This window comes from Macaca nemestrina, chromosome 10 (assembly GCF_043159975.1).
Source record: "Macaca nemestrina isolate mMacNem1 chromosome 10, mMacNem.hap1, whole genome shotgun sequence".
NCBI lineage: Eukaryota > Metazoa > Chordata > Mammalia > Primates > Cercopithecidae > Macaca > Macaca nemestrina.
Window position 1 is genome coordinate 32291538 of NC_092134.1, and position 20995 is coordinate 32312532.

A 20995-nucleotide genomic window follows, 5' to 3' on the forward strand; every position below is an offset into this window, starting at 1 on the left:
ATATACCTCTCTTAAAACACAAGCCCAAAAATGTCATAGAAGATGCATCCAACTTCTGCATTGTCGTCTACAAAGAGCAAACAGCAAAAGTAGACTAAGTATTCTTAAGAAGTACCTGGAGCTAACAGAAGAAAATGAGTTCATCCTTCAGGCCCTGATCAATTATATTCTGTATTTCTGAAAGACTAGCATGTCTTATAAAATCAAACAATTATTTTAAACTAACACGAAAGCTAGCAGTTCAAATTTGTCCTCAGGACTTTGGAACTTGCTGTTCCCTCTGCCTGGACTACCGTTCACCCTGGATCTTCCTATGCTCCCTCACTTTATTTAGGACTGTCAAATGTCACCCCCTCAGCCTTCCTGACCATTCGGTTTAAGTAGCTTGCAACCCCCTATTCATTATTCTATATCTCCTTACCCAGCTTCATCTTTCTTTGTAGCATTTACTACTACCTAAGAGATGTTTCTGCTTATTTGTTTGTTGCCTTCTTAACCATTAGAATATGAACTCTGTGGGATATAAACTTTGTCTTATTCACTACCTTATCCACCGTACCAGCTACTCAATGAATACTTGTTGAATGAATGAACGAATAAATGAATGAATATATACATGAGTGTAGGGAGACCTGGGTCAGTTATAATTCTGGGGGATGTCATGACAATATCAAATGATGACAAGATTTGTATGAGCCAATAAAGATAGGTGGTAGCATTTTTTTAAATGTCATTTTAGGCTTTAGTAGTATGACAGTGGTATCTCAGGGATACATTAGAATTTCCCAAATGTATTTACCATCATAATATCCATCTTTGAGCTCTTCTCCCCACATTTCTGGTTCAGTAACTATATGATGAGGCACAGGCATCTTTTTTTTTTAAAGGCATGCCCATTGCTCACCTCCTATTAAGACTCACTGGCTAGAGAAACAGAGGTGGCCATTTCGTTGGATTTTGTCAACCAATGTTCCAGGCATGCCTAAAAGATCCTGACGAGGGTTGGTGACCTAACTCAAAAACAACATGATCTGGTAGCTTTTCAGGTGTTTTATGGTGCATTTAGAGAAGGCTAGCCAAAGACAAATGCAGGAAATAATTAACATTCCAAAGCCTAATAGATGCCTTTGGCCAATTCACAGGTAAGAAAGCTGACCTCTGACTCCAGTAAATGTCTCTACCTCTGTTGCATCAGGGACCTTTGAGGGGGTCTCCATGCTACTACAGTCTGGAAAAGAGACATGTTTGACTGGAAAACAAGCAACAACTCATGATTGCTGCCTTCACATGTCTGAGGGACTGTGAGTCATAAAATGGGATATAGGTTTATTTTGTTCCTAATTCCAACCTCTGAAACAATTCAATACGAACAAGAGAAGTAAAAATAAAAGAGCACTGAACAAGGAGTCACCCAATCTAGGTTCCATCCCTCCTCTGACATTTACTACTAACTGCTATGACCCAAACAAGTCATTTACTCTCTCTGTGTCTCAATTTCCCCAATTGTAAAGTGGCACCATGCCTGCCCTTTCTGCTTCATACTGCCTTCAATGAAGAAAGTCCTCTGAAAATCGTAAAGTTATATATAGATGGTACAATTACTACCAAGTTACAGGATCAAGATTTAATTTGTAATTAAGAACTTTCAAAACTTATAAGAACCAATCTAGTAGTGCAAGCTGTTTCAAAATGGGTAAGTTCAAACTGGGGCTGAAAGACACAGATTGTTATTGTCGCTGAAGTCATTCCTCCTTGAGAAGGAAAGAGAATGGGTAACTAATGTTTTCTAAGTCAGTTGTCCCATTATTATTATTATTATTATTATTATTATTGTTGTTGTTGTTGTTATTATCATCATCATCATTTTTGGTTTAAGGACTTCTTTTGCATGTCAGAAAATTTCACTGAACACACCACTCATATATATGTATGAGAGAGGAAGTGGGGAAAAGGCCACAACCTCAGCAGCACCTGGTTAGAAAAATTCAAAATAACCAGAAGTACGAAGTACTGGCTGATGCAGTCAAATAATTTCCATTTCTCAAGCACTATAGGACTTATGTCCATATGAAGACGGGCAGGGTGATTATGTGTAAGACATTACTCAGACTTCTAGGAAGGCAACACACTTTTTAGACTAGCGCACATTTTACAATAATGCATTCATTTTCACAGACTGTGAAGCCCAGACACAGAATTCTTATTTTTTGACACGCTAAATTAACTAGTGGGCAGCATCCAAGTCCAGTCAGCCTTGGCAAATGAAATAAGGTTCTGTCTAAAGAAAAAAAATCTTTAAAATGTTCATTTCTCTAAACTCCAGCAAGCAAATTTCAAACATGCAGTAGGTCCTGGATATTTTACCTTATTTATTTAAAAATGCCACTGATTGTAAGATACCCCATTGCCATATGTACTGGGAATGAAATAAAGGCCAATTAAACTATGAAAGAATACTTTCTTATCACTTAAAATTTTTATTTTATCTTTATTAAAATGCACTTTTAAACTGGCCCAGATTGTTTTTTGTAATATATATTCTTGTACCTACATGACAAAGAAATAAATTGGTTAAGGTATCCCTAAACTTTCTTTATTTTCAGTTGGAATCTACTAAACAAATTGTGACTTGGTGTTTTCAGTTTCTGTGCTTCTCCACACAAAATCATTCTCTCTGCCATCAAGAGGGAGATACGACAGCATCTCCTCAAACAGCAATCCCATAGTATCTCCGAGATTTTCTTCGGAGCCACTGGCCCCCATTCTGCAAGTTCTGGTACAAATCCACAATCAAAAGCAACGACATCACAATTATGGCCTGGCCAGCAGAAGTATAAGATGCATCCTGATCTCAAAGACAGAATGATACACATCTTGGAAACAATACAGTATAAAATTCTTAGGAGAATCAGTTCAGAAAAAAAAAATAGTTTTCTAACTAACAATGAAAATAGGCTTACCTTCCTAAGTACCTCATTGGTGATGTCCTCAGTCTTCTAATCCTCAAGGTAAGATAGGGAACCTGCTTTTAGTCTCCCTTCTGTTTCATCTAACTATACTGCCCATTGGCCTTGCTCCTTGCTTCTCAGCCCTCCATCCATATCTTCCTTCAGGCCTTAATCCATCTCAAACACTTGATAATTACAGTTTTCTAACTACTGCCCTTCCTACCTGCAGACTCTCTCCAATCCAACATATTAGGATTAATGACCTTCAAACACCTCTTTCATCATTAATTCCTAGTTCAAGCATTCCCACCTGCTCCATTTTTCCCATGGCTAAAACATCAAACTCCTTTGAAGGCCCCATAAAATCTGACCTCACTCTAGTTATGAAACTTCATTTCCCACCTCCCTCTTCACACATCTGACCTGATGCTTGGGCCAGTCTCCTTATCTTTTGTTTTTACAATATGTATTCCCAACAGCACATTTTTGATCAAGCTACCTTCTCCTCCACCTATCCAATTGTAATCCCTTTCCCTTGACAAAGTCTTTTCTGACTTTTCCAGGTGCTATGGACTTCTCCTTATTCTGTATTCCCGTTACGCTGATAGTGAGTATATTTAGGTTTCAGACTGAATGTGCTCTCTTATTCTTTTTCCCTATGAGACTGTCAGCTTAGAATCACCAAAAAACAAACAAACCTTGAGGCTCAGTCAACTCCTGCCAAGGTGGCACCCTATACCCCCATTCAGTTTTAGTCCATTCTCTTTACAGTCTTTTACAAGAGTTACCACCTGCTGCTATATCTTTTGTTTGTTTGTTTTGTTTGTTTTTTTTGAGACAGAGTCTCACTCTGTCACCCTGGCTGGAGTGTAGTGACTCGATCTCGGTTCACTGCAACCTCCACCTCCTGGATTCATGCTATTGTATCTTCTCACCTTCACTACCACCAACCTCAGCCATGTGCATCTTAAATTTGTACTCAATAATCACAAGGATCAGCAAGTCCACTATGCCCCCTACCATGGCCACCAACAGGCCCTATAGGGGCCTGTGGAATATTGAATAGTCAAGGCTCACTCATGTTGAACAGGCTAAGCTGGTCTGTTAAAAACGAAGGGGTAGTTACAAGAAGCAAGGGGGCTTTCTGAGAAATAGAACCACTTAACTATGGTGGCTATGTTTGTATCAGACAACCTCATGCTGACTTGAAAATCTAAAGAAAAACAATCTGTTGAAGCTGTACTTTCATGTGACTTTGACCACTCAAACCTTTATTGCCCTGACTTTGACTTTGACTTTGGGTATGAGCGAGCTCTTTTTTTTTTTTGGAGACAAAGTCTCCCTCAGCCATCCCCAGACTGGAGTGCAGTGGTCCAATCATAGCTCACTGAAACCTTGAACTCCCAGGGAGACAGCACTTTTTTTAAAAAATTTTTTTAATAGAAGCGGTTTCAATATGTTGCCCAGGCTGGTCTCAAACTCCTGGGCTCAAGCAATCCTCCCGCCTCGGCCTCTCAAAGTGTTGCGATTACAGGTGTGAACCACTGCACCTGGTTGAGAGAGCAATTTTGATAAGACAGCTCCCAAACAGCTGTTAGACTATTTAAAAGATACAATAGCAGATAGGGAGTGTAAACTCTGAAACAAGACTGTTGAAGTCCTAAACCCATTGCTTCTTAGCTGTGTGACCATGGACAACTGACTTGAAAGCCTCTGCATCTTGGTTTCCTTATCTGTCAAACGAAAACGATATTGTAACAGTACTATTTATCTCATATGGTTATTGTAGGATGAAATGAAAAATTCTTAGAGCTGTGCCCAGTACAGAGTAGGTGCTCAATAAGTATTAGCTATTACTATCATTGTCGTCATCATCAACATTTTTATTAACAATAAAAGCATTTCATTTATTGTTATTTATCTTTCACTATAAAGGCATCTACTGGCAGGCCTGTTCCAAACACAAGACAAAGTCTGGCTTCTCTGATATCATTTCTTCAACCTACCCATTAAAATATTGCTTTTCTCTAATGTCTTGTCATCAGCCTTCCTCTCTTTCAATGTAAATTCTCTTCTTTGGGGATGTTATCAAGCCAGCTTCCTTTGTGAGTTCTAGACCTGCAGTCGAAGTTAAGACTCTTACTGTATACTATGTCTTCACCTGGATGGTTCATCCACAGGAATCTCGAATATCACATATCTCTCCTGGCTTCTCACTACCTATGGGACAAATGCAAATCCCTCAGCCCAGCATTCTTGTATGCATCTCTTCAAGTGCCAACGTTTTCAAACTCCTAGACCTTGGGTCATCCTATTCCCTTCACCTAGAATCCCTTTTCCTTTTCCTCCATTTGAACAAAAACTCCCTTGGAAGCATCGTCTATGACTTCATTAGAAGACCTCCCCTTTCCTGTAGGTTCTCAAAGTTCTCTCAGATATTCTATATCTCAGGCCGTATCACACTGTATGATAGTTTGTGGCTTCTCTCTTGTTCAGAAAGAGCTTAAAGACCTCACATTTTATTCACTTTTGTATGCTTAATGCCTAGTACAGGGGCAGATACATATTTTTCAACTAGATTAATAAGCTTCTGAGCCCAGGCAAACTTGTACTAGATTTTCTAAATCCTTAACAGACCAACATTTTCACCCACGGGGACTCCAAAAACTTATTGATAAATGAAACGTAAAGGAAAGGAAGTAAAATGTATATGCAAAGACTACTGACTCTAAGATTACTAATAAATATTAATTTAGCAGTTCAGCACACAGAATATTATAAAAAATGATTTGCATTTTTCCCTGGCATTGTCATATTTTCTACCCAATGAATAGGGCCTTCAGGCAGTGGTCCTGCTGTCACTAATTGAAATGTGTTTTCCTGATATTCAGCTTGTGTTGCTTTGCTGATTCATGTAGCACCTTGCTTAATTAAATAATGTAAGTGCTTGGTTACATAAGGGTACCAAATTTCTACTTCACAATTCAAGAAGCCATCATGGAAGGAGCCATTCAGTATTAGATAATACTAGATGGCAGTAGCAGTTGCAATAGAAAAATCCAAATTATCAGCCTCACTGATATCTGTCTACAGCTGCTATACAATGGTGTGGTTCCATTTTACATTTTGGTGTTCCTTGAGTACCCTGTAGAGAAAAAGCATAAAGACAAGCACAAAACCATCCACATGGGGAAAAAACAGCACAAATAAGCCAGTAAATCAAACCCCTACATTGCAGTAAAATAATCAACTACCTTGATGCTGCAGATCACGCAACTAATATAGACATTATGCTTACCTCTCAAAAAACCTTTATAGCAGTTTATGTGGTCAATACTTTACAACACCAAAGCAATGATGCCAAGGACAGAAAAAGTACTGAGTACAGAAAAGACTGCAGAGATTGAACTCTTGGCTTTTCAATCCTCTGTGCCTTTCCTATTTTCCTTAATCTCTTTCCCTAAGCCTCCTCTGTCTGTGATTAAGGAAAATCCTGCTCCTCCTCATACATTGTGCCCATTCTATCTGTAATTCAACCACTCAGAGTGAATTCAAAAATATATACAAAAGGTATATGCCAGGCACTCTAAAAGTCACCCAGGATGCAAAATGAATAAGATACATCGCTCCCTCAAAGAGCTCACAGACAAGTAGAGATCTAACCAGGCCCATCCTCCTGCCTGGGTGCAGTTAGCCTGCACCCCCTGCCTAATTTTGGTGCTTGCTGCAATGTACTGAAGTATATCCTCTCACATCTGTGCCTCCTCGTAGACCACGAGGCCATTGGAAGCAGAGGCCACATCTTGTTCATGTGTTGTATGTATAGTGGTCTGGTTCCCTCCTACATTTCTGATCTCATCTCCCACTACTTCTCCTTCATTCCACTCCAGCCGCAATGACCTCTAGGCTGGTCCTTAACGTGCCGGGAAAGCACATGCACCTGTGTTTGCACTTGTCATTCCCTTTGCCTTGATCACCCTTCCCTCATATATCTGCATTGCTAGCTCCCTCACATCCATCAGTTTTTGTTCAAATGTCCCCTCCTTAATTAGTGAGACCTTCTCCAATCACTTTTTAAAACTTCAAGTCATACACGACAGCATTTTCTATTGCCCTGCCATGTCATCTTTTCCTCCATAACACATCACTAACACAACCTGAATTTTCCTCGTCTTGCTTATTGTCTGCCTCACCTTGCCACCAAAATACAAGCTCCAGGAAGACAGGAATGTTTATGTATACACTGCTATATACACGGCACCTCAGATAAATGTTGGTACATGAATATTAAGGGATTAATAAATATGTCATGAATATACAAACTTTAGGAACTTCAAAACCTAGCATAATTACAATCTACGCTCTTCAGGAAATGAAAATTTCCAGAGTTTGAAGGGTAAAAATGGTAGGGAACATTTTGGTGGTCTGGCCACTGCAATTCAGTTTCTCCTTCCTAACAGCATCCAGATTTCCTTTTAGGGGCTTCTCTGTCTCCTGCTGTGTGAACTCTGGGGATAATAAGTTCAGATGCCTAGCCTCCTACTAGGCAGTCAAAAGGACAGATCCTTCCACTAAATGCCGTGGTTTAGCAGGGCTGAGCCCATCACACAGTCTCTTCCTATTTGTACCCTAAGCAATTGCCACAATAGTGGAAGAAGCAGTTGGAGTTCATTCACCTGGGTGGTGTTGGCTCATTAACTGCTCCTGCTATAAGACTGTTCACCGGATTCCTCATCCCTCACCCACGTGATAGATACCTCTTTGTTTCCCATCCATTCCCAAGCTTGAATCTCCAGACTCTGGTGAATTGAGTGAGCTACCTTAGCCCTCCCAAGGGGTTCTCTCTTTACCCATGTCAGCCAAATTCTTTCTATTGCTTGTATCCAAAGAACTCCAATGATACAACATGAAAAAGAAAATAATAAATCAGAGTATTTATTAAGGGACAAATAAGTTTCCTTATTTGGCTCAGAGAAGAATACAAGTCCCACGGGGTCTATGTAAGATAAGTGATCAGATCTAGTCTTTGAATAATGAACAGGATCATCTGGATGGGTGGTGAAGGATAAGGCTTTGAGGCAAGGAAAAAAGAAACAATACTTTAAAATCTCCTACTATGAGCCAGACACTCTGCTAGACACCTTCCTCAAGAACCCACAACTAGTAAGACAGAGGTGGAGCTTAGATTTGAGATAAGATCAAAGTGTGGTTTCAAGGGAGTGTAAGCAAGACTGAGATAGAAGATCAAATGACTAACAGAAGAACCTCTTAATTGGAGGGGTGGTGAATAAAACTTGAGATGAATTATGAGGTAGTAAATGGTAGAACATCTAAATTTAAATCTTCAGGCTATGGCTATTCATCCTGACTATGACTCAGGAATTGAAGTGAGGCTAGAAACATGAATTGGGTAAGAAACACAAATTTGAATATAAATTAGTGAATCAGTGCTCTAAAATAGTAAGCTAATCTATTTATTCATGTGAATGACAATATCTTCCATTTGTATATTACTCTTTTCATACAATGTTTGTCTTGAGCTGCATCAAACCCTAATGATTACATCAGGTGTTAGAATGGGGGTATTAAATATAGGAATAACCTAGCATAATTACAATCTATGCTCTTCAGGAAATGAAAATTTCCAGAGTTTGAAGGATAAAAATGGTAGGGAACATTTTGGTGGTCTGGCCACTGCAATTCAGTTTCTCCTTCCTAACAGCATCCAGATTTCCTTTTAGGGGCTTCTCTGTCTCCTGCTGTGTGAAGTCTGGGGATAATAAGTTCAGGAAGTAATTATTCTTTTGCTTTTCATTTTTAAATTACTTTTTGAAAAGATAGATTGGAGGCCATAAGTTAGATTTTTTTCATTTTCATTACCCTCTCCAGTTCCTGAGTAGTTTTTCATACTGAGTGCATCCTCTCCCCCAGTCCCTTCCATATGGAAGTTCTAGTGTTCACAAATACGTTGTGAAAATAAGTTACAGAGCATTTTAAATATGCTTATTTTACTTGGTCAGAAGTATCGGTCTCAGGCAATCCGTCTGCTAGAAAGTATAAAAACCAATTCCGGCCGGGCGCAGTGGCTCAAGCCTGTAATCCCAGCACTCTGGGAGGCTGAGACAGGCGGATCACGAGGTCAGGAGATCGAGACCATCCTGGCTAACATGGTGAAACCCCGTCTCTACTAAAAAACACAAAAAACTAGCCGGGCGAGGTGGCGGGCGCCTGTAGTCCCAGCTACTCGCAAGGCTGAGGCAGGAGAATGGTGTGAACCCGGGAGGCGGAGCTTGCAGTGAGCTGAGATCTGGCCACTGCAGTTCAGCCTGGACGACAGAGCGAGACTCTGTCTCAAAAAGGAAAAAAAAAAAAAAAGAAACCAATTCCTTACACAAGAGTTGAAATATTCATTGAGTTTAAGTTTTTAAAGTGTTAGCAGAAAAGGAACACTTAATATATTAGAGGTGGAGAAAGTGGCTTTGGGAAAGAAAGCAGTGACTGAAATCATGTTTTCTTCACTTTCTCTTTATTTAAGATGGTATCTTTAAAACCATATGTAGCTCAAAATGGTGAGTTCCTTTCCATTGTGTTCAGATAAAATTGGTTCCACATATCTTGAGAGGCAAGTGATTTTGACATGGCAGGTGGCCAGCCAAAATCATTAAGGAGCAGGTCTGAACAAATACATAAGCAAAAGAACAGCAAAGAAAAAGAACTATTAAATGACTATTCCTGAACTAAAGTAGATGCTCCTAACATCAGCAACATAAAATAATATTTCCCTAAGCAGATACTTTACACGTTTCTGAGAAACTAGCATGATTCCTGAGGTGATGGGTAAAAACTAGCAAATGTCATCAGTTCTAGGTGGATTGGGGTGTTGGGTTATTTAAGGAAACACAAGTTCACTTACTGTTAATTCTCTTTAACATGCATTTTCATAGAAACTATTGTTTTGCTTTTTCGTCAACTCACCCCAACACCTGCCAATACCCATCCTTTAGCAAAGATAGTTTTAGTCATGGGTTTTACAGAAAGGATTCCTGTATAGAACAAAAAATAATTTAGGACCTTAAAGGGCCTCTCAGGTACCCTGTGATATAAGACTACATAAATATCCTTAAAAAGTCATCTGTGTTCTTTCATGACAGGTAGACTCTTTCAGAGTGATCTGCAAAGCTTACACAGAGATTGGGGGTGGGGGGAATGAGCTTCCCTGTCTTCATCAGCCTTCACTCTGGAGCTGTGTCTCATAAACATGTGCATACCTGAAACTGGTGGGTCTCAGTTCAAACCCTGGCTCTGACACCAGAACAAATTTGGGAATTGCTAACTTACAAGTGGAATCATTTGTAATATGGGAATAAAGATGGTACCACCCTGCTACAATTTTACTTCTCAATAAATATTAACAATCAATATTTTCATTAAAATGCAAGTGGCATGCTTCAGGAAAAAAAAGTCAAAAGAGTCTGGAATTTTAGAAATCATCTAGTCCCACTCTACCACTCTACTAATAAGAAAGTCACAGCCCAGAAAAGTGAAATGGCTTGTTCAAAGAGTCACAGCTAAGTGCCTGGGTGGCAGGGCCAGCCATGCAAAACCCATGTTTTCTGACACTCAGGACACTGACCCTTCCACCTTATCACAACCTAATGAAGCTAGAACTACAAGTTTATTTTAATACATACATTTTATGTAATAAATACATATTAAAAATCTCCTACAGTCAAAGTTTCATACACTCTTTTCCTCTCCACCAGCCTTGTGTTACCACACTCAGGAGCCCAGTGCCCTCCCCAAATTGTTTTCTTTCTCCCTATCCCCATTCAAACCAGCTAATTATTTTTCCACAGGTGGAAGTCATTGACTATACGGGACTTGTTATATAATAGGAACATAAGAATGCTCATTGAGTGACTTCACTCATGCAATAAACTGTTCAAAAACAGAAAATCGAAAGGAATTAACCTGGGATTGTATAAGGAAACTGATAGAGAAAACTTTTTGACGGGGAGGAGTCCTCTCCAGGTACTTCTTAAATGCACAATACGCATGTGTCAACATACTCAGGAGGCCATGCAAGACACGTGCCACCAGGAATAGCAACTAAACTAAATGTCGACTGTGGAGTGTCTGCAACAACCTCAAGGAAAAGTCACCCAGTAGAGCCTGACAATTCTAAATGTCACAGCATTTTCTATCAAGTACTTTTATCAATAATCACAGGATCTTTATACAGTTTTAAATATCAGTTCAAAATGGCATATTTAGCCAAGTTACAAGGCATTATAAAAGGTACACATATGTTAAACTCTCAGTGAGGCAGAAATAGATTTTTACGCTAGTCACTGAAGAATGGGTCTAGCCTACTTTCCAAAAGAGACAGAATTCTATATAATATTTATAAGAGCTTATGGTATACTCATTAAAAGAGAAAAAAATTAACTTAAAAAAATCTAGATTTTCGTGCTCAAAGTGGATAAACTAAAAATGAGCTCACAGTACAGTCACTGATAAACTCAAGTCAAATTAACCATTTCTTATAAATATGCTAGAGTAATGAAATAAAATGAAAGGAACATTATCTCGGCAGCTGGATCACAATGATGGCAGGAGAAGTATCTGGTGTGAAATCCCTGTCTGAGTAGGAAGGATGACATAAGAGTCAACGGAGAGTGGCTGGATGACCCATGTGATGTCCATTATTACCCAAGAAGCAGTCCCGGGGCAGTTCATCTGCTGTAAGAGCAGAGGGCTGATAGTCTGTGATGACAGAATCTACACTTTGGGCTTACCCAAAGTAAAGAGAAAGGCATGTTGGGATAAGGTAAAATAATCTGTCTAGGTCCTACTCAACAAATACACTGAAACACTCAAGTAGAAAAATAAAATGGACTCCTGAGCACTGCCTAATTCTCAAAGTGCATTAAACATAATTCGTCTTCTCAGGCAAATGTAGAATCATCCACCAATTAATCCCCTATTTTCCCATCTCGCAGACCTCTTACTGCTGCCATTTAGAAAAGAAAGAAGAGAAAGATGGCTTTCCTACAGCATCTTGGGCCCCTCAAATATTCTCCCTTTAACAGCAACCTGTGTTGCTTCAGGAAAGTGGTTTGACAAGTGAAAGTAGCAGCCAGAAATCCAGCAATGAGAAACCATCTCTCATTTGGAGAACACTTGAGAGCTCATAAACTGCTTTCATGTATATTCTTTCACTTAAGCTCAATACAATGATATGCAATGGGCATAATGACTACAGTCCTACTCTTTATATGTAAGAGCTGTGTTTCAAACAGATTAACAGACTCTTTCAAGATCACACAATTATTGAGTAGAAGGGCCAAGATTTAAATGCAATCCTGTCACCACTCCACCACAATGCTGGTTCTTACACAAACTGTGAACACATGACCTCTGAAACCCATAAAAAATATGCTGGAGGAACAATAATTTTACATGAATGATATTAGCATCACTGAAAGCTATGGCATCTACTTCACAAAGAATTAGGTCTTGGCATTTATCAAGCCAAAGAAAGAATTTCATAAAAGGTTTTGTGTGCAGCTCACTATGTTTTCATTGATTTTGCCCATGCTATTACAATCAAGCATAATACTACATACATACATTTAAAGGAAATATTAAGGAATTACCTTGTACTGATTTATTCCTTGACAACCACCCAGAAGTAACAAAAATATCTTATTCATAAAGCAAAATATTAACTTTAACTTACACTTTAAAACTTCTAATGACAGAATTCCTACTAGTGATTTACATACACATTGTACTATGTTAAGGGAGGAAAACGTTCATTTCAAATTCTTCCACTAAGACTGAGATCTGAGATCATCTAAAAGCTAGATTAAAAATCTTGACATGAAAGTGGAAAGGCATTAATTTCTACAGAGCAACTACTGCATGCCATTCTTTGTGCTGATGGTTATTAAATATGTACGTATGTATTTCTCAGGAATCTTCACAATAACTTTATGGGATAGAAATTATTAAACACATTTAATGGATAAGAAAACTGAGGATTGAGAGTTAAAAAGTAATTCCTCTGAAGTTACCCACCTAATAAGCAGCAGAGTTTAGTTTTAAACCAAGGTCTATTCACACCAAAGAACATGATTTTAACCCCTTCATATGATAACATTTGTCGATTCAGCTTTTCCACCTACTAATTTATTTAAAGAAACCAAGATATACGTTTTTCCCACATGAATCTCTAGCAGAGCACATTATAAGGGTATTTCATCCTAAGACCAAAGTTTAAATTAAGATTCTGTTTTTTTTAAAGACAGAGTCTCACTCTGTTGCCCAGGCTGGAGTGCAGTAGTGCAGTCTCGACCCACTGCAACCTCCACCTCCTGGGTTCAAGTGATTCTCGTGCCTCAGCCTCCCAAGTAGCTGGAATTACAAGCGAATGCCACCATGCCCAGCTAAATTTTTTGTATTTTTAGTAGAGATGGGGTTTCACCACGTTGGCCAGGCTGGTCTCAAACTCCTGACCTCAAGTGATCCACCAGCCTCCCAAAGATAAATTAAGGATTTGATAAGCTATATGAAGTTGGAGAGAAGAAGAATGTTATTCGTACATGTATTTCTATCTCCACCTTCCACCCCTTGCTTTTACCTGATTCCTGCTTACCTCCTGGCAATGGATACTGGTATCCTCATTACCTTTATAATCAATCACGTGTAAAAGATATAAAGAATAAGGTGGCACCACATGGGCTGTTATTTTCCTAAACTAAAATAGCATGAAACTAAAAACTTGAAACAATAGGGACTCATATGTGTAAAAACTAGTCATTTTGAAAATCATTTTTCTAAAAATATTTTCCAACACCCACAGGCAGAATCACTTAAATGACTTTTACGCTTTTTAGCAAAGTGAAGAAATGCTGAAGGATGGGGAACGCACTAGCAGGGACCCAGGGCCTTGACCCTCCCCGCATGAGTCACTGCCACTTGGCAAATGGGAATGAGGGTTCCATGATTAAACACAGTTCCTAAAAGCAAAACCCCAGATGCATCCAAAAATCCCCTCTCCAATTGGGGAACATGCTGAAAGAAAGGGGGAATGGGGGAAATATTAAATAAATGTTAGTTGTACACAAAAGGCTAAAAAGAATACAAATAATGAAATGGTCTGAAGGTAGGTAGATCAGACTTCTTGCCAAGCCTAATGAGACAGTGGACCCTACTCTGAATATGAGTGTCGATCACCCCCTAGTGGCTGGTGCACATTAATCAAAAAAAATTTTTTTTAACAGGAGTATGTATCATAACCTTGTTTCTGGAACTAAGACTCTAGATATAACTTACCCTATCCATTTGAAATGGTGTGAAGGGACACCCTTCATAGCCCCACACCACTGAAAACCTTAAGCTTCCCCACAACATACATATGTTAGAAGTGGGGGTGAATAATGAAGGCCAAAAGCATAGGATCAGGAGATCTCATGTGAGTTTTTTCCTGGGGACCCCAACAGCTCTAGAGCGTCAGCTAAAGACCTCTGCATCTGCAATGGCTGGACTTCTTAACCATTTTAGCACCTCCAAATACAGAATCCTAACTATAAATCAAGCAATGCTAAAAGCGCTTTTATTACCTAAAATAATAATCTGATAGAATGATTATAATCTAATATACATATTTATATCATCAAATATTGGCATTTATTTCCCCTAAAATCATCCATCTGTTAATATAATTCCATTCATTTAGTCAGTTGCCAAATATTTATTGAGCTCCTACTATGCAGGCATCATTCTAGGCATAGCAGTAAACAAAACAGAAAAAAGAAACAAAATTGCTACTTTCATTGAGCTAACATCTTAGAGGGAGAAAAAAAAAACAATGGTACATTCAATTTAAAATATAAGCTGTTATGGGGGTGCTTCTTTCTCTTTAACAAGTTTAAATAGAAAGACCAGGAAAAACATCAATGAAAAAGAGATTTTTCAATAAAAACCTGAAGAAAGTGAGGACATGAGCTATGCATATAATGATAGAAGATATGTATTGGCACAGGGAATAGCGAGCACAAAGGTCTTAAAGCAAAAACACAATTGGGTGTGCTCAAGGATTATCAAAAGGGCCTGTGTGGCTGAAATAGGGTACATGAGGAAGAGTCAAGAAGGCCAGATGATGTAAGAAACATTATAAGGACTGTGGCTTTTACTCTCTGACTAAACAGAAAGCCATCAGAGGATTTTCAGCAAGGGAGGAATAGGACCTGACATGTTTTACAAGACTACTCTGGTTACTATATTGCGAACAGGCTTTAAAAGTGGGCCTGTGGAAGTAGAAGGACATAAGCAGGAAGGCCAGTTAGAAGTCCATTACAGGGAGAGATGATGGGGGCTCACACAAGGATGGCCACAGTGAGGTGGTGAAAACTGATCGGATTCTGAATATATTTTAAAGGCAGACCTGACAGATGCGGGATGTGAAAAAAAGAGTGGAGTCAAGGATTATACCAAGATTTCAGCCTTAGTAACAAAGGATGTAGTTGCCATTGACTGAGATGGAAGAGACTGCAGGAGGAACTGGTTTGGAGAAAAATAAAAGCTCAGTTTTAGCCAGGTTAAGTTTGGAGATCTCCACTGAGATCTCATACTTAGAAACTACAATAACTAGAAATGTTACTAATAAATTCACATGTTACATTTACAATTCAAGCACAGCGTAAGATAAAGGAACAGGACATTGTGGTTGGGAGGAGGAAACCATCCCTAGAATCTCCCAAACACCAGGTCCTAGCAAGCAACACTGGTCCAGTACCATGGACAGCACCCAACACGTTGGTATGGACCAAATACAAAAAGAAAAAACAGAAGGTGTTAGAAATAATACATCCATGAATAAGGTTAGTGAAACTCAGTGCATCAATATTAATGGATACCACTGGGCCTTCTGTAGACATTTTATTAGCTGCATCCATCAAATCATTATTATATCACATCAAAAGAATGGGCTTAGTGAATCTTTTTCTATGAGCAATGACCATTTTCCGTATCTTTTTTCCTCAATTCCATCTTCAAACATATTTCTTTATCTGTCTTTAAACACAATTTCAGAAAATCTGCTTTCTGAAATGTTGCTGTCTTTCATAAGTTTTCATATTTCAATTTTTCACTCTGCTTATAAATATTGCTCCTTTCCCACTAATCTATGTTCATTATAAAATACCACATAAACCACAACAGAGCTGAGAACAGTGTGCAACTAACTTGCCAACCATAAGAGCTTGGCTGAGTTATAAATAATTATATTTCTCTGGCTAATGATTTGATTGGTTCAAGTTCCTCAGTGATGTGCATTCCCAAGCCAGTTGATTTTGGCAACAGCTTCTATAATAAAGTAGTTGTGTGCAATTTAAACTTTTTATTTAAAAATTAATAGCTAACATATTATACATAATAACACTTAAATGCTCCATGGAAACATCAGAAAATGTCCAGTCAATAGGTTGTGCGTGATTGAAAACCCAGAATCACATAATTCCCTTTGTAAAAGCTGAAGATATATGCAGGAATATTTTTAATCATTTACCAAAATGGTATTAGTGTTAATTATGTGTAAATATGTTAAAGTCTATAATTAAGTGTTCCAAAGTTTGACACCAAGGTGGGATGCTAGTTACTGAAGACTAACTCAAGGTCTAACTTGGTCTAGAAGGGGCCGTTATACGTGAGGCCTGGACGTCTTCCTAGTTCTTCTTACTACAGAATCAGTTATGTCTTATCTATCACAAAATGTCTGTTCTGCTCCTTAGACATTTGTGTCTAGATAATTATATGACAATGAGGCAGTGTGGTGCCATTTTGGATGTTCAAAGGGTTTAAACTCCAGATTTTCCTTTTTACTGAGCATCACGTAATGTTTCTTAGTCTCAGCTTACATATCAAGAAAGGAAATACTTTATATTTCAGAGTAGTTGAAGGACCAAATGAAATCATGTACACAGAGAATCTAGTACAGCGAGGCCCAGAGCAGGCCCTCAGTAAATATTAGCTCTCCAGATAGTTAAGGGATTCGGTATTTGTTTGTTTTCCTAAATGTTTGACTATAAGTAGATTGTGAAACTAAGTATTGATTTTCCTTTCTAAACCAATGGCAGCTACTATCGGATTCCTTAAGTAAAAGAGTCAGAATAAAAATGTAGACAGTTGGGATATATCATGTCCTATGTTATTAATTGATACCAGTGAAATTATTTTGATGATACCATGGTAAAAAGATAATTTATGAGAAGAAATAAACAGGAGAAAACACACCATTTTGTAACAAAAAGTTTCAGTGTCATGTTGTTTTTCAACAGAAATCCATGTACAATTTGCACGAAATACTTTTGCCCTTCTAGATAGCAAAAGTCCTTTTGAAAACAGATACCAATTAAGTTAAAAAATAAAACCAGAACACTCAATTTTAATATTTGTAATATAGCTCCTTTGTCACTAAGTCCTCTTAATCTGCCAATACTCGAAACAAAATATATGGCATAGGGGTTTCCATGACAACTTAAATTTTCCGGTCTGTGAAGCCATTTCCTCTGCAAAGTAAACATTCAGAGCTTTGTGTACTTCATTGATAAGATCTTCCCCACTGGCTGCCAATGTTGCTTTATGCATCACACATTTGGGTGTTTTGGAGAAAATCCGATTTCATCCCCATCTGTGACAAACTGGCGTTATTCAGAGTCACATTTCTGTAGAATACAACACTCTTGCTAAACCAGCTAATCTGACACTGTACCCTGAGTCCGGAAGTCATCTTAAGCCCATATGAGGAAAGCTGATATTTAAAAAATCTGTATATCTACAAATTTAAACTAAAGAGAAATAATGTTTGGCTAAAGTTTTTTTTTTTTTTTTTTTTTTTAAATTTGTAAAGCTTTCTTTTTATTGCTTGTTCAAGTTCCTAGTGGAATTTCAGAATCTTAGAAAGGAATCTTTAAAATCTTTGTTCATTCTTTTATTCATTCAACAAACATTTATTGACCCCTTACTTTGCAGCACAGGTTCTTCTCTTTGAAAATGAGAAGTGTGGGGATGAGTCACATGACTGAGTGGCAGTACAGTCAGGTCAAGCACCAGATCTTCCTGCTTCTAATCCAGTACTCTTGTCTCCAGCAGTCTCCTGACAGAGCCTCAAAAGCTACAAGTTGCAAAAAACAAACTCAGGAATCTCCTAGGCTTAATTTTTATGTCAGTCCTATTTTTCAATTACTCATCTGCCCACTCATATCCAGAGAAATGCTCAAGCAACATTAGAAGGAATTATCTTTTAATGGCACTTTTCATAAATAAGATTTGTAGCTTTTTTATTCCTATTGGCTGACTGGTTACTGTATGAAAAATCTAATTATCTTTGCTATATGTGAACTATTCTAATATAGTATGTGTTTATGTGAACTGTAACTGCCTATCCATTTCATCAAATACACATTATGCATAGATAATAGCTCCTTCTCCAAATAGATTTTATTGCAGTAGCTACCTACAGACTCATCACAAACTACAAGACATAGCTTTTTCAGATTTAACAATTATTTGAAGATTGTGGTTTGTAGTTCCAAATCAAGTGCCCAGTGGTGGGGGGAAACATGATAGGACATTTATGAAAAAAAATAGATTTACTGGCTTATACAAATATACTAGTTTTAAAATTATTTAATATAAAATTGTTTTAAAACATCTGGCTTGTGATTTTAGTCTAAGAAAAGACTGTAAAGCCTTTTGCAATTCCCCAGAGTTCTATCTTTTACGTAACAGTGAAAGATATCAGCAATATATGTCCCAACTCTCTTGTAAGCAAAAACAAAGCAAGAGGGAAAATGAAAGTTATGAAAAAGGAGAAGAAAATTTAGCTTTTAAATACAAAAAGGGTGGCCTCCAACCTGTAAATGAAATAACAGATATTTTATCAATCTTTTTCTTTCTTGTGATAATCCACTTATTATTTCTTGTGATAATCCTTTTCTTCCTGAATTTGGCAGATTTGAGCTGGCTTGCCTTAGAATTTGCCATATATATAAGTAAATGAATTTTAAACTATAAAAAAACATCATTTGGCTGTCATTTCCTCATAAAGTACAGTGAAAAGTGGTATTTTTATGCCTGTAATAAATTAAATATTTACATAACACAGGGAGTAGGTGGCAAAGATGACATTGAACCTAAGTACAATTGCAGCATGAAACAACTTCCGTGGTGTTATTCATTATCCGTAAATAATCTGATTTTTTTAGAAATACACACTTGAATGAAAGGCTGAGGTTAAATTTCTTTAGTAGATGTGTTGTTTTACAGCAAATAATGCAGAAAAGAGAAGGAAAAGAAAATACTAGGCAAAGCATAATGTAGCAAATGGTGAGATCTGAAAAGAAATAACACAACAAATGGAAATATATCAAATTTTGCAATGTCAAGGAAAAGAAACACGAGAAACCTAAAGTTACCACAAAGGAAGTACGAGTAAGACAAGAGCCCCAAAGATAAGGGGAACATCTAATACAATTTTTATTGATTCCTACTGGAAGGTCAAGTTTCTTCCACCATCTGCCCCTCCTCGCCTTACCTTATCAAGTAATAAGCCATGGCTGATCAGATTTAAGACTTATTTTATCCTCCTCCCAGTGGTTAAGGTAATGCCCAGTTACCTTTCTCTCTTTTCCATTCTCTTTACCCATTGTTTTGGATTTCTTTGGAAACAATTTGCCTCCTGCCTTTCTGTCTCACCCTGTGCGTGTGCACATGCACGTGTGTATGTGCAGCTTTCTCTCTTCCACCATCTTTCTCACACTCTTGTGGCCAGGTCCAGGAGCTGCTGTCTCCCTTAAGAAGATCTGAGCAGGGTGACTGCTAAGTCTTAAAACAAATGGTCTCTGTCACTTGTACACTGGAGCTCTTGATTTTCTTCAAATTGTAGTTAGACTCAGGTTGGGACTTTGGGGAAAGAAGTGAAGAAAAACCTTGTACCTGCTGACTGGTCAAGGAAATCCAGCTTTGTTGAGTAGTTCTCCACATGATCCAGCCTAGCTGACTGTGGCTCAGCAGCACAGGGGAAGCAAAAGCCTTTGCTGATAACAAAGGGTCACTCTGTTTGCCTTGTTTAGGTTTTGGTTAAGCTGCTCAAAAGATCCACATCTCTTGAGTTGTTTCTTGTTATTTTTATTTTAATTTGTCCTGTTCTGTCCATAGAGTAAAGTAGGATTCTATTTGGTGAGTGTGGTCAGGATGGGAGTTGTGGACCAAAACACTAAAGATGCCCAAAACTGTTTTTCCATCAAGAAAAAGACTGGGCATTGATGGGGACGTGGCGGAAATGAGCACTTTCATATAGTGTCTCTGGGGCGGGGCAATTTGAGAATATCCATTAAAATTTAAAATATGCCTAACTGTTGAATGATTGGTTCCATTTCTAAGTGTTAATACTACAGCAGTATCAGCCTATATACTATAAGATATATGTACAAAAATGTTCATTAACTTGCTGTTCATAACCGTAAAACACTGGCAATAACCTTATGTTTATCAATAATGGAAGGCTTACCTAAATTATGGCATATTGCATCTGTGGTCTGGAGTACCACACAGCAGCTATGAAGAATGAGGTGGACCTATATATCCTGACACATAACACTCTTCAAGATAAATTCATCAAAAATAGTAAGTTGGAAAATCATATGTATTATAATAAATGTACATTGTTTTTACCTCACATATGTGACTCTGTCTCCCTCTCTATTCTTTCTTTGTCTTTATGATTACCTGAAAGCATATTCTCCAAGACTGGTATTGGGATAGCAGAGAAATGAACTGAGTCATTTTATTTTTATTCTTCCATTCCACACCAATTTTTTAATAATAACCACTTGTTGCTTTTACAGTTTAAAAAATGAAGTACTATTCTGGGCATACCGGTTTAAAAACTTCTATGTAACAAGTAGCACTAAGAGAAAAGCAAAGCCTTCCTCATTGCTCCAGCCACTGATATCTACCATCCCAGATGAAGCTCCTTCATC

The 20995-nt window shown here is 38.0% G+C and overlaps 1 protein-coding gene across 6 annotated transcripts in view; it reads right to left on the reverse strand.

Moving 5' to 3' along the window:
* Positions 1 to 20995, reverse strand: part of LOC105493844 (anoctamin 4) — a 380690-nt gene that overhangs the window by 270864 nt on the left and 88831 nt on the right. The window lies entirely within an intron of this gene.